Genomic DNA, 11383 nt, shown 5'->3' on the forward strand with positions numbered 1-11383 from the left:
AAATGTAAATAATAGTTTAGCCTATTAACAGGAGTGTCATGAACGAAGTCACAGTGGAGTAGGATGTTATATCGTCAGCTAAACTTTAGTCATAGATTTTGTCACTTGAAATAGGCTACGAACGTACCCGAGTCAAACTAGTTTAATAGGCTACATGGTCGGGTCAAAATCGCTATTTTTCAAACACTAAGAAGGCTCGACATAACTTGAGGGGTCTTTGATCGAAGCATCATCAGTGTCTCTACATATGAACTGAGCATTAAGAACATTGTTCGTGGTACACATAGTTTACTAAAAAAGAAAGATTTTGGACAACTCACTCCTTGCAAGATGGCAGCGCAGCAGGAAAACAAGTGAGTTGTTCAAAACCCTCTTTAGTAAACTCTGTGTACACCAACAATGTTCTCAATGCTCGAGTTCATGTGTAGAGACACTGATGATACTTCGATCATAAGTTCATCATAAGTTTCATGTTGTGTCGAGCCTTCATTGTATTTGAAAAATAGCGATTTTGACACGATTGTATCAAAAAAGTAGTAGCCCTATAGGAATCCCATTCAAAAGGTCATTTCAATTAAAAACGACAAACGATACAAGCTTAAAAGTGGCTTTGGACATACTTATGCATTTATATGAAAGTTTGACTTGGGTACATTCACAAAACACTATATGATGCATTTTGGGCAGAGTTACGCAGATGAAACGCGGTGATTGTTTGCTGATAAGATGCACCCGTGCTTGTTATGGGTGTGCTGCAGAGAAACTTCTCTGTATGACGAAACGCCGGTTGTTAGTGATTGGTTCAAAGGAACTCCAATGATTTTAAACCTCAAACTGTGCCCTTCCACCCGGAAATAAACGAACGCCTATGGATCTAGGCCAGACTCTCTGCGAAGTCAGAGAGTCTGGTTTCCAGGCTATGAATATGCCACCAAATAAATAAAACTAAATAAACTCCACGTGGGTCTCGAACCGCTACTAAATTAAATTGCTATCTGATATCCCGACATCAACCTGCTTGCGCCACTAACCAGCTGATGCTTCCCAGCGAAAATAGCCATACTTATTTAGGCTATAGGCCTACAAGTAAAAGAGGTCACCTAGTATGTTATTGTGTTTGTAGCAGGTTAACTCAGTGGATCATGGTAACTGACTACTGTGTTATCTTGCAACGTTGCCCAAGCCATTTAGACCTTTAAAGTATAGCCTAGGCTTAATGGGTTCTACACTCTTAACCCTTAAAGGAGTACCGTCAGACCGGTGTGACGGGAATGTTGAGAAATGAACATTCTAAAGAATATCTGGGTTCATTGAATTCAACATAGAATTTTAGAACCTTCAATTGTTGCGGAACTTAGAATGTTCAAAAACCTACACCTTTAAGGGTTAAAACAAATGCGTTGTCCCTATCTGGACACAGAGATGCGTTAAAAAGACAACGCAAGTGGTGTGGATTCAATGCAAGTTGTGCTATTTTCAACACATTTTGTCCAACAAATTTAAAAATGAAACAACACAAACTTGTGTGGTCCCTATCTGGACACAGAGATGTGTTAAAACAACGCAAGTTGCGTTGTTTTCAACACATTAATTTTAAGAGTGTACGTTTCACTGACTGCTGCAGGATGCCCGCGGCCACCTAGTCTATCTTCAGCCTGAAGCATTGCTGGTCTAAAAATGTATAAATAAAAAAAAAAATGTGAATGGCGAGGATTGAACCCGTAGCGTAAATGGAGCTTTAGGCCTATATCACCGCACCATCCTATTGCGCCACATGCAACTTGTCATTTAAAAAAAAAAATATTAAAATATAATTCCAATACACCTAAAACTTATGTTAACATGTCAGAAACACGAACGTAAATAGCCTAGGCCTACGTTTGTCTTGTTATTTGTGACTCGCAGTGCGCAAATTTTGTGTAAAATGTGGACACGGTAGACTTCTCCTGCACGCTGCAGTGTGCGTTTTAATGCGTGTGTTTCATTGAACTGAATTCTAGAAAGCATAGACTGGACTAGTGGATACAAAATTGTCAGGCAACAGCAATACAAATTACTGACGGTGGTCAGTTGTGATGTGCATTAGGTTAATATGCAGATTATTGTTTTGTCATTCGAGTTCGAATCTCATAGTTGAACATTTTTATTTTATTTATTTGCTGGCATTGATAATCCTGTGTTAGAGACACTTCAAGTAGAGGAGGCCACAGCCTGGCAGCAATCAGTGAAACGTTTGTAAACTTAACCATGTTAGGCTACTTTGAAGGCCTAAGTAAACGGCTTGGGCAACGTTGCAAGATAACACAGTAGCCAGTTACCATAATCCGCTATGTTAACCTGCTAAACACAATAACATACTAGGTGACCTTTTTTACTAGTAACCTAGACCTAGTGGATATGGCCAATTTCCCTACAAAGTGTCAGCTGGTTAGTGGCGCAAGCAGGTTAGTGTCAGGTTATCATACACGCTGTCAGTTTAATTTAGTAGCGGTTCGAGACCCACGTGGAGTTTATTTAGTTTTATTTATTTGGTGGCATATTCATGGTCCAGCGCATGTAGCCTAGCCTACTACAGACAACCTGACACTTCCAACGCAGACACATCGTGTTGTAAAGCTTTATTAAACAACAAAGTGGAGCATCACAAACATTTCTATTTGAACTTGAGTTAAACAGACGAATCTGCGACCAGGGGCCTGTTGCACAAAAGCAGAATTAAGACATCCGGGATAAGTTAATGAGCTGCGCTCAATGAATCCAAAACAAGAGCGTACAGGCTTAATTGGTTGCACAACGAGCAAGCCAGGATGAGGAGACACGGATTCATCAAGCCAGGTGAAACCTATCCTGGATAAGTGCGTGCTCACGGCTCCCTCAAATAGACCCCGCCACCGATCACAGATTCACCATGGCAACTAGAGCGGCTTCATTGCTTCTTCTACGGTGTGAAGTAGGTAGATAGCCTTCTCACAACAGCAACAAACAGCAACACCTCTGTTAAGGAGAATATTGCAACTAGTTCCGCGACCACCACGCATGAAATGGTTAGGCACTCCCGTGACGTCACATTGTCGCATGACAGGTCGGGAATGGCGAGTATGTAAAAGTTAATTAATGATCACAAACGTTTAAATAATGACAGTGGGTCTAGGTATATGTGATAACAATGTGTAGTGGGCAGTGGAATAACTATTGGTTTCCGTTTGTGGTGACTGCTGACTGAGATAAGGGATGAGATTAAATAGATCCTGGAACTTAGCCTGGTCTGGAGCAGGCTAGCTCCACAGAATAAATCGCCATGGTGATTTATACCATAACATATCCTGCTGCCCCCTATCCCACTTTTGTGCAACTGGATCATGAATAAATTGAGCCAGGATATCCAAGATATCCCGGCTTATTCCATTATCCTAGTTTTGTGCAATAGGCCCCTAGTATCGGAGGCTAAATCATCAGCTGAAAACACCTGCAAAAGAAGGGGGCGGGTACGTTAACTCCAGAGGCAAGGTAAACAGTCCAGCCAGTTAACATGAAAGCCAGTTACCGTATAACACCGGTAGTGACAATAGAGTGTCCCAGTGACTTCCGTTTTACTTCCGCTACAAGGGACCTATCTTTCAAAAAAATATGAACGGGAGTTAATGGAGAGATAACAATTATTTTTTGGTCCAGTTTGAATTGTGCCACGAATTTCACATATGATGTATGTGAATTTAAAAGATAATTTTTCACGTCAAGAAAGTACTGTTGTTCGATAGACTTCAAAAGTTGGTTTTGTGCGAATCCGCTCAGTGGACTACATCTCTCGTCTTGAACGATGTACGTCACCAACGTAATTAACGATAAGATTAGCTGTTATATGCTGCCTGCAACATCACTTAACAGTATCTAATGTACAGTTTATGGACGAATACAACTTACCTGATGTGTTTAATCCTCTGACTCTTGGTATTTTCATCGGCAAGGAAAGCCCAATTAACCCTTAAAGGTGTAGGTTTTTGAACGTTCTAAGTTCCGCAACAATTGAAGGTTCTAAAATTCTATGTTGAATTCAATGAACCCAGATATTCTTTAGAACGTTCATTTCTCAACATTCCCGTCACACCAGTGTGACAATCTTGTCACAGTGTGCTTGTACAATCTAGTGTGGTTGTGAATGAGCTAACGTCACTAGCGCGACTGATGGGTTTGTAGTCGTGGGAATTAGATCTTTCACAATGTTGTAATTCAGTAGTTACGAAACAAACTGCAAATGTCTTTACATGAAAATTTGTCAAAAAAATTGACAAACATCATATGGGTAATTCAAGGCACAAGTCAACCGGGACCAGAAAATAATTTCTTTTTCGCCATAGACTGGCGTTCAAAATTTTTTGAAAGATAGGTCCCAGGCTTTTTTCCAGGAGCACTTGTGCGCCCAAGTTAAAAAATTTAGGAGCACAGACCAAAATTTGGGCGCACAGTCACTTCTGTACTTAACTTACACATAATCTAGCATTACACTGCAGCTAACAGTTAAACATGCCAATGCACCAATTGCAAATATTAAGAATGACTGACAACATTTAGGCTACAGGAAACAGGATTTTAAAGATCAGTGCCTACTTTATTTTCAGTCTGTTCTATTTTCCTACATTTTGTTAATGTAAAATAATATAATACATTGCCATATTTGCATTTAGTCTATATATCAAGTATCCTGCCAAATGTAGGCTAATTTATTTATTTGTGAATCCATCTGTAGCTAATCCAAATATGCCCATGGTGACCTATCTGACTGCATACTGCCTAATACTACTACTAAAACAGTCCATTTTCTCTTCCACAAAACCCAACATAGGCTATCAAGGATATATATATTTTTTATCCTTTTTATTTTATTTTTTTAAATATCTGCATTGATGGGGGCAGTAGGCAAACGTTAGGCCTACTTTCGTTTTGCACTTCAGCTTGTATTCGGTGTAAACAAACAAGCATGCGTGGAAGCCTGGAGTTATCAGTAGCGTACCTTTGAATAAAATATATAAAATATATTTTGCACTTTGCAGCCAATACGTCAACTGGGCTAAAAGGCATGTTAGGCTACCTTTCCTTCTCTCACTGCATTCTCAGAATATCATCCTGTTCCTCCTATATCCGATGAATTCGGTGGATAGAAGAACTAATTTCTTCAATCTTTGCATCTTGGCTGGCTAGTCTAACTTTCCGCTTTTTCTGCGCGCTCTTGGATTTGATAGAAGCGACTACTAGCGAGTCACAACGCGAAACTGCTAACGTTGATGGGAGGTGTAGTTTTTATGCTGCATTCGCGACGTGATTCTATGGTTTGCACATGTTTCTCGATGTTGCGGTGTATTTTGTAGACAAACATTGACATGTTTAGAAGTCATTCGCACCAGTGCGCCTAAATATTTTTTTGCACTCGCACGCCATCATTTTTACTCGCATGTGCGAGTGAAATGGGCGCACTGTAGAGCCCTGCATGCCATGCTGACGATGATGATTATGATGACTTATTAATTGCGATAATGTAATGATGTGGTTATGATAACGTAAGGCCGTGCTGTGTACGGAAATGTAGGCTACAAAACATCAAGTCATATTCATGCACAGCCAACTAATATAGTAGGCCTAACCTATACGATAGGCTACTGGAAGACATTAAAGATAATTAGTTAATGTAGCTATAATGTTACAAAATGTACCAGCAATGTAGTATAGCCTACAGGAATAAAATATTCCCAGCAACAGCCCTGTTTATTTTGTGTTGTTTCAGTTGTCCTACAGTGATTAACGTCTAAATCTAGGTAATCTAATCCTAATTTAGCTCTTTACACATGGGCTTCAGTAACTGTTTGGTGCTGCTGTCAGTTGAGCATTGTAGTTTAAATGTAGCCTATTGAATAATTTGAAATGATACTTTGAATTCAAGCAGAAACTCTTCTTTAATAATTGCTTGTATATCCTAGGCTACTTGAATATGGAAATCATGTAGGCCTACTCCATGGCTACCTCTGATCAGTCAGATAGCCAATGAGGCCTAGGCCTATCCCTTTCAGTGCTCCATGACGGTTGAAAATATATGCATATTTAAGGGTAATGCAAAGATTTTGTATTTAATTAGGTGCGCCCGACCGATTTGAGGTCCGCCCCTGATGCTTAGAGACAAGTAGAATTTGGAGCCGAGTTGTATGCTTTGAGATGAACCATGCTTTGTTCCTACTATGCGTTAGGTATTGAGCATGCACAAAGTATCAGTGGTTTTCAACTTCAATGAATGCTTCTTAATAGGCCTACTATGGTAGCCTGACGAGCTACTATGGCACAACATATTCAAAATGATCGTCCTTTAACATTGATGTTGCAAAACTAAGTAATGCCAAGCCTACTTTCCGTGCTACCTGTATAACGACGTTTAAATTACACAAATATTTAATATAAACTTAACTTAATCAATTTCACTGAAATCACTTGATCAAATCGGGGTATCACAGCATGAATCAATTTTGTAAACCTAGACATTTCATTCATGTGCAACCGATGTAGCCTAGCCTACATGATAAAATCAAGTAGGGCTAATTCTATTCCAGCGATTCTTTTTTTCAGTGTAGGCTTAAGCAATAGCCTAAGGAAGCGAAGGTTATTGTCATAGGTATAAACTGAACACCCCAAAGCATTCGATTGGTGGGTGGTCCCTTTACGAAAAATAATGCAATGCATTTTGTCAATATCTACTGTATACTGCATTCACGAATATGAAGAGCAATGAATTCCTCAAAATCTGCAGTTATTTGTCTGCAAAACCTAAACAAGCAACACAATTAACTAACATTGAAGTTAATTGCCAAGTTATCTTACCTTTAACATTTTACATTTGAGTTAAAGTTAAATCCTGTCTGTTAATGAATGTTAGCTCCAATATTGTCGACGCGGGACAACGCAGCCTGTTTCATGGAAAGTGAAACTAGGAGGGAGGCGGGGTATTTCACTGGACGATTTTCAGCAGCTGTCACAGATCTACGACGGAGTATTAGGGCCAGACCTGAAGAAAAAAAATATTTTTGCCATGGCGAGATTAAACTCGACATGTTGACTTTAAAGTCGACATGTCGACATTAAACTCGACATTTCGAGAATAAAGTTGAAATATCATGTCGACTTTAATCTCGACATGTCGACATTAAACAGCTCGGGACGATTGAAAAGGAGAATGAATGAAACATTGCAGTTTTCTTCGAGTGCAACAATGATTAGACATACATCATGTGGACAAAACATAGAACATATTAACCTCCGTTGCTCAGCCAAATAGCCTACTTTACTGTTATCACGGAGTTACAGGCTAAATGCAATGGTCAAAAGTAAACGTCATAGTTTATTTATTTATTGTAGGCTTATTATTAAAGAGTGTTTTTCATCTAAAGGTTCAACTTCATGCTTATGCACTAGACTAGGTATACTAAGTGCTCTCCCCAATCCCAGACTTTCACATTGCATGTTTGTTTGTAATGGATGCAAAACAGCCTGAATGTCTATGGAGGGATGAATGAAGCTGTCCTCCAGACCAGGCAACCCCATGTAGGCCTATAAGTAAATGCACACATATTCCCTCACGGGATCAAAAGAGTATAGGCCTATATACATATCTGTGTTTATAGCCTCCTATATGTATTGCAGGTGAGACATGGAAAAGCAGTTTTAGAAAAATGAGTTTTGCATGTTAACTGGAGAGTGACGGCCTGTGGGTCATGAAGGGCAGTTATTTGGATGTGCGGTGGCCTTACCCACGTAAAACAGAGTGAAAAAACATTTTGTAGCCTACTATACATTATATCATTGGAAACATGTATTATTCTAGCTATATAATAGTGCATGGTATAACCGCGAGATACAGCGCTTCACGATGACTGCAATGAGAAGACGCAATGAATACCTGCAATCTAGCAATCTATCTGAAATAACACCTATTTGAAGTCGGCCTATTATTCATGTCACATATTGTGTGTTAGTGTAGGCTACATAGCTTAAACTGTAGGCTATGTTTAAACTTTATTTCGAGTTTAATGTCCGCATGTGGACTTTAAAGTCGACACGTCGAGATTAAAGAAGATAACTTTATTCTCGAAATGTCGAGTTTAATGTAGACATGGCGACTTTAAAGTCGACATGACATTTCAACTTTATTCTCGAAATGTCGAGTTTCGAGAATAACATGTCGACTCGACATGTTGACTTTAAAGTCGACATGTCGACATTAAAGTCAACATGTCGAGTTTAATCTCGCCATGGCAAAAATATTTGTTGTCTTCATGTGTGGCCCTAATACTCCGTCGTACAGATCTGATGATCTTCGTCGACATTATCATCATCACAGGGACAGGGCAAGGTGTGGATGTTGTGTTTATATTAGCCTATGTTTTGTCATTGCTATTGCCTCTTTTTTGGGGGAAAAGAAATTCCCACTTCCACTTCCATCTGCTTTCACAACATAAACCACGAGAAATCTGTTTCACTTCCTGTACCCCTGGAAACATTCATTTTGGCGGGTGTTAATAAAAACTTACAAGCCAGTTTGGCCGGTGATGCATGAGGCATTACGTGCATGATGGCCTACATAAGTCTCTGTTCTCGGTCATATATCCCCCTGGGAGTATGGCGCGGGAATCGTGCCTAAAACCTTCCGACCGTCCATCTGATCAACCAACCGATCGACCAACCGAACGTCATACCACCCGCCTTACTTACATGTATCAGAATAATTTCCTTTTTATAAGCAGCCTATATGAACTTACACGTATCCAACATGTGCCCAGAATTGTTGCAACATGTACTTATTCTGTTGGAACATGATGGATACATGTAGGCTTGTGTTGGAACATGAATACATGTAGGAACACTGCACAATGTTGAAACTTCATTAAATGAACATTCATTAGTCTATTTGTGTCGTTATTAGTGACAAGCTATTGCTATTGTTGCTCAAACTATTATGCGTTATAACCATCGGCAAAACAGGACAACCAATTATCTGCGAGATATGAGAAATGCCATAGGCTGGCCTTACTACATTTTCTCTTTCTTACATCAATACGTTATGGAAGCATATGAGCCCACTTCAAATCTCCAAATATGTGATTATGTATCCTAGCCTATAGGCTAAGTTTAACAACGTTTTATGGACAATATCCCTCGGACTAGCCCTCGGACTGCAATTTGAATAGATTTTGCTGTGCTTTACTCTAAAAGTAGACCTACGGCCATTTCTTAGAGTGGCTTGAGATTAACATAGCCTAAATACTGTAATGTTGACACTAATAAAGATACGTTTATAATAGGCTAACAAATGAAAAGTGTTTTCAGCTGAAATGGCATGAAGGCTATATGTGGACCGCCTGGACCTTTGAGCAAAAACATCAGCAGACAGAGAAGCCCCTCAGTGTAGCAATGCAGACTGTTCGGGGGACCTACTATCCAACTGTGGGTCGCCAGTCGAACTGACAGGCTTATCATAAATTCGCATTTATTTCAATTTGGCTATAGGCTACGATTAAAGTTCACAACTAGGCCTACTCGCAATATGCTGTCGACAACTTGACTAGTTAACCACAATTTGTAGCCCTATTGGTCATGTTAAGCATTACTTGCAATGTGAAACTAAAATCTAAGACAGTAGAAAATTATGTTTTTAATTGAATTAAGTCTTTCAACATAATTTTCTACTGTCTTAGATTTTAGACAAAATGCACCAAAAACAAAACCTCCGGAGAGGTAGCTACACATTTGTTGTTGCATGATAAAGCAATGAACGTGCTGGTAGGCGTTTGACATGACGTTTGATGGATCCACCGGATGGTAGGAAGGGAGGTTTTTGGCATCATTCCCGCGCTATATTGGCAGTACTTCCTACATTTCCCATGACAACTGTGCCGTAATGCTACGTGACAGTTTCCTACTCCCATAGACATAATATACATAGACGCCGCATCGACCGCTACTCCTTACTAGCGCTGACGAGATTTGGAGCCGCCATCTTGAACCGGTCATCCACTCCACTCAGTGTAATCTGTTTGGCCTGTGAGATGAGCTGTCAGCGCACTTAATTAATCATATCTCACTGAATACCGAACAGATTCTCACTCGTTTTTTTTTGCTGCAAAGGTCATACATGTAGCTATGATACAGGACACATGATTTAGCGTATTTTAATATTCATAGTGGGTTTAACAGTAATAGAATATTCTGATATATGATATAAAGTGACCTGACGTCCGATATCAAAACTGGGAACATAATCCATGTTTGACAGCATAGACAAAACTAGTTTGATACAAGTTTAATGAGTTAAATATAGTTCACAGTTGACAGAAAAGTTCCATCAACAGCATTATTCACAGAAAGGTTCTATAAACATTTAAGTGAGATCAGTGCCATTCAGACATCTGAGGGGTATTCCAAGTAGGCCTATGTGGTTTAGTGACAAACTTGGGTAAATTGACAGAATAAGTTGTAAACCTTCCAGTAGAAAAGCTGTATACAGGAAACATGGTTGTGTGTATTTTAATATTCATAGTGAAATGGAGTAACTGGGTTCAATATCAACAGCATTTGTTAGACAAGTTCCATAAATATTGTAAAGTGCAAGTTTGTAGGTTTGTTTCTGATCCTTAAAAAATAGACATTGGTTTGGCATAGTAAGTGTAACTTCATCAATTCAAGACAAAAAGGTGACTTGTCACTTGTACAGTGTCAATGGGTTCATCAACAGCATCTGTTATTTACAGTTCACAGAAAGCTTTCAGCCCCAATGAAGAGATTAAATAAATAAGAATTAAGAAACACTTTAGAAACTGCTAAGATCAGCCCCGTTCATTGCAATCAGTAAAGAATCGGGGAGTGTCTTCACAGGCTCAGTGAGACAGAGGTTACTGTCATGCAGTTGGTTCTATGATTTCGATAACTGGTGCATGTAATTTTGTATGTTCCCACCTTGCTAAAATTGCTTGGGTACACTTTGGCTAAGAAAAAAGTGCTTCAGACAGCAGGTGGGCAAATAAGATAGCAGTACATAGTGAAACTGGGTAAACTCCCTAAAAGAGGACTGAGTCAACCAGACGATGGGAAAATGGGACACAGAGTGGTGAATGCAGGTGATGAAGGTGGAGCTCATAAATCAAATATTCAGTCACAGTGTAGCAGATGCCCTCCAATACTGCAATGAAGAGCTGCACCTTCCTCAGTTCCAGGGATGTGAGGAGACTATTCAGTTCATTCACAGTCTCCTTGAGCAAGGCAGTTGTTCTGGGGAGATATAAAATAAATAAATGAATAAAATGAATAAAGGAATTTGAGAGGCATCTTATTCTTGTTAGGGTAAATGACATGT

Source organism: Alosa alosa, chromosome 1 (genome assembly GCF_017589495.1).
Source record: "Alosa alosa isolate M-15738 ecotype Scorff River chromosome 1, AALO_Geno_1.1, whole genome shotgun sequence".
Lineage (NCBI taxonomy): Eukaryota > Metazoa > Chordata > Actinopteri > Clupeiformes > Clupeidae > Alosa > Alosa alosa.